The following is a 4,415-nucleotide window of genomic DNA, read 5'->3' on the forward strand; positions in this document are numbered from 1 at the left end:
ATCCCAAAACCTGAAAAAACAACGCCTAATTATCCACCTGACCATGAGCGGGGGTGACGTCACTGGAAATGACGCGAGCAGAAATTACGTCACCGGATGTGAGGACGCTGACAACAAAGGAGCCACAACACACAAGAATGCAACCGCACAAAACAACTTTGAATTTTAAGAAAAAAGGAATTGCATGTCATGATAACTGAATACAACTTCTACTGCTTCTTCTTATTCAAGGACTTCACTGTTTGAGATGTATAAAGCAATTTTGAAGTCTTTCAACCAGCGCCTATAGCACTGTTTGAAAGTGTTTTCGACTTCCATTCCTCTTTTTACGCGTTCGCCCAGATAGTCTTCATTAAATGGGAAGTCGTCTTTGTTCAAATCGTTGTAATAGTGGCAATAGACTTGAAAGTGGAAAGACGAAGGATTTAATTTTGGATTAGCAAGAGGAATTTTTTTAATGAAGTACTCACCCAAACGTTCTTCCGTGGGATGGATAAGATTGAATCGTAATGCTGGATCATCCAATACTTCTGTCGCGAATAAAAGACAAACACACGAATACAAATGAACGTATTTTTCATTTTTACAATGAAAAAAGGGAAAATTACATGCTCTGCAAATTGGCTAAAGCAAAACTAGCTCTGTGAATGGCTTCTCGTTTGGTAGAAGCTAAATAAACAGAAATGAAACGTTGCTGGTCCTAGTCAAACATTCTTGATTTAAATGTTCGGTCCTCCTTTCTAGAAAAATAGAAATACATGGGAAGCATGTCCCACGTGGCTCTAATGAATTCTTCATCTTGGGCAAATGGAATGTTTTCGTCCCAGTTCCAGTTCCATAAATAGTTTCGTCTTTCGACTTGCTGTCCTCTGAACTGTTCGAAAATGTTTCTTATAGGTGGTGGGTTTCTTTGAGGTCTGTCGGCCGCTTTTTGTCGCAAGGCAAGTAATGGTTCTACACGACAGTATGGCCGTGACGGTTCAATTTTTTTTTTCTTGTTGTGATTCTAACCAATCCAAGACGCATGTTTCTTTGTGAATCGGTTGTTGACAGCGCGGAGTTTTTGATAGATTGTCATCGTCAACACAAATGAGATGTCCTTTTACGCCACGTATCGCGACTCCTCTCCACTCTATGACTACTTTCTTTCCATTCTTCTACAGACTCGTTGGCTTCCGTCAACTAACACGTCAAAATGTTCAAGTTGTCCTTACGACTAATTATCGTTGAAAACAGTTGCAGTAAGCTTCATGGAGTGATACCAGCAATGCATCTTCCAGTGGCCGTTTTTCTTTGATCATTCAATCAAGATTTCCAATTGTCTTTGCAATTCTCCTTGATTCATTCTTCAGGGTCAATCTCGGGTTCCCGTACCTTTTTAATAAGTAGTGGTGGCTGTTTGAGCTGCTGCTTGAATGTGAGCCAAACATTATCTGTTACCTCGACTTCTACCTCTATTTCTACTAACCTCTGCCTCTGCCTCTACCCCTTTAATTCCAATGGTAGTTTTAGGAGTTGCAGGTGTTGGAGGTGCAGTAGCAGGTGAGTTTCACGGAGTTGAGGATCGCAGTGGTGAAAATTCATCCAAAAAATCAAAATTTACATTATCCATCCACTCATCTCCCACTTGTTTAGAAGCTGAGGTTCCTTCACCCGTAGGGGGAAGTAGTAAAGTTTCATCCCACTCCAGCCGGAAAAGAGATATCACTCTTACCGAGTGATTGTTCTATTCAAGCCAGATTGTTGGGTGCCATTTCCTCCAAGACAGTAAAACTTGACTGGTGCTGGGAGAATCCACACCCACAGCGGGTGACGTTGGCGTGCTTCTAGACATGGTTATGAAGGTAAAATGAAACATCTCATACATCCTTCTTCCTTTAATAAGCAGCTTACGCTGCGATATTCATTGTGACTTGCGGGATGCAAATCCAATCTCAAGTATCTAAAAGGCCTCTCAGTCTCTCTTCGATAGACATCCATGACCTCTTGCTATTCTTGCGGATACGCTTGCAATAAGATATTGCGCATACCCAATTGATCGCGTGGATTCTTAAAGGCTACAATGTAATGAACATTACTAGAAATACTCTCAGCAAATTCTCTGGGTGAAAACATATTTTGACATTGGTAAAGTACTGTGATGTTCTATGATGTGAATGTTTGGAGAAGAGATCCAAGACTTCTTTATCATTTTCCCCTTCAGAAATTATATTGTCTAAAATCAAGACGCCTCCTTGGGCTGGAAACCATTTTTGTTGTTGTTTCAATTCCGGTACTCCTTCATGAAGTTGTATCCCTTTTTGTTTCATGCCTTAGAATTTGTCTTGCTATGCTCCATAACAATACACTAACACAGAAGGAGGATGCGCAAACAATTCTTTGGTATGTCTAACTAACCAGGATTCGGTGAAAAATGTTTTCCCACATCCTGTTTCAAAGAATCAGTAGGTATACAAGATTGATGCGATTCTTTTCGAGACACTTCAAGCCACTCTTCTCTCCTATCCTCTCTTCTATCAACTTTTTCAACATTTGATCTACTCTATTATCATTTGCTACATACTCGTATTTAGAAAACAGTTAAAAAAATTTAGGCATGACTCTCCCCTGGGCTCTGTGTCGCAAATACATCAAGGCATAGTCTCCACAACTCTAACTGTAAAGAGACTATAAACTCTGTGACAAATGCACTAAAAAACTTCCAATGTTTGTTAATCCAATCGATCAAGGGTTGCATCCTACCATACACTCGTAAAGGCAAGACATAACCGTCAGTGATTTCACATAAATTTCGAAATGCACCAATAACAGCATACCAACGTGCTGCAAATAGCAACACATAAACAATCGACCTCATCGCCTGATGAAGACTAACAGTATTGCGTCGAAATTTCGCGATCTATATCAAAAAGTGTCTCTATCGTGCGACAAACGAACAAAGTTCATCTCCTACAGATGAGGTTATCATTGTCTGAGTTGAAGCTAATAATAATGGATGAAATTTCAATGCTTGTAAACACTGCATTACTTCACATTAATCAACGATTAAAGGAAATATTTGGTACTTCAAATTCACAACTATTTGCAGGGATTAGTATATTGGGTGTCGGTGATTTATATCAACTGCCTGTTTTTTGAGGACTTTAAGAATGAAGCTTTTAACATGTATCACCCTTGGCATCTCTTTCAAATGACTGAGCTGACTGAAATAATGAGACGGAAAAATGACCAACCATTTACTGAGCTTTTGAATAGATTTAGAACTGCATCTCAGACTGATGAAGACATTCAGAGTATACAGTCAAGATCAATGAATCCATTAGATAATAATTACCCATTAGATGTTCTGCATATATGGGCTGAAAACATTCCAATAACCAACAAAACAATGCAAAATTATAACAACTTGCGAGACCCATGTTTCAGTTGAAAGCTGCAAACCAATATCCTTCCGATGTGACCAAAGAAGATATTGATAGAGTACTTGCCCGGAAAGGCAGATGTGACACAGCTGGACTTGATTATAAATCAATATAAAATAGAAAGCTAGAGTAATGCTCACAGCTAATATTGACGCAACAGATAGACTGATCGATGGACAGATTGGGAATGTTATAAAGATAGATATCAAAGCAAACACTCAAAGATCATCAGTAATAGGCATTAACTTTGATGATGATAGAGCAGGACAAAACATGATTAATAACAGCAATATGCTAAGGAACATAAAGCTCTACTTATAGAACCTATCTTGGCAAAAATAAAAGAAGCACCCTACAAACCATCATCACCTCAAATACAAAGAACACAGTTTCCTATTACTTTAGCATATGCTTGCACTGTTCACAAAGTTCAAGGACTCACATTGAATAAAATTGTTATCAGCTTCAATCTTCACAAACAGAGAACTCTCAATTATGGTCAGATTTATGTTGCAATTAGGCATTCTAAAACACTCCAAGGTCTTCTCATACCTGGAGAAACTAATCATAAATGTGTTAGAGCAAACACAAAGGTACATGCTGAATATGAAAGACATAGATACTACTCATGATCAAACAATCACCATGTCCAATCAAATCAGGATCCAAAATGATGACTCAACACAATTAACCAGAACTCTTCTTTACATCAGATCTCTTAAAAAACACAGTATTGATATAAAGATTGACTCAAAGATGTTCAACAGTAATTTAATAGCACTAAAAAAGACGTAGCTTCTACCTTCCACCAATGATAATGAAATTAGAACCTACAAACATTTTCACTGCACAGGCAATATCATATTTCCAACAGATTCTCTAGTCTAGCACTGTGTACCAAAAACCACATTGAAATCAAAGATTATCTATACCATCCAGCCATCAACGCAGTACAATTTGTTCTGATTAACCATGCCACTGAACTAACCCAAA

At 38.3% G+C, this 4,415-nt stretch overlaps 1 pseudogene; it reads left to right on the plus strand.

Moving 5' to 3' along the window:
• Window positions 1-3,211: 3,211 nt before the first annotated feature.
• On the plus strand, window positions 3,212-4,054 carry LOC131798533 (ATP-dependent DNA helicase PIF1-like; annotated as a pseudogene).
• The last annotated feature ends 361 nt before the right edge of the window (window positions 4,055-4,415 follow it).

This window comes from Pocillopora verrucosa, chromosome 8 (assembly GCF_036669915.1).
Source record: "Pocillopora verrucosa isolate sample1 chromosome 8, ASM3666991v2, whole genome shotgun sequence".
NCBI classification, from domain to species: domain Eukaryota; kingdom Metazoa; phylum Cnidaria; class Anthozoa; order Scleractinia; family Pocilloporidae; genus Pocillopora; species Pocillopora verrucosa.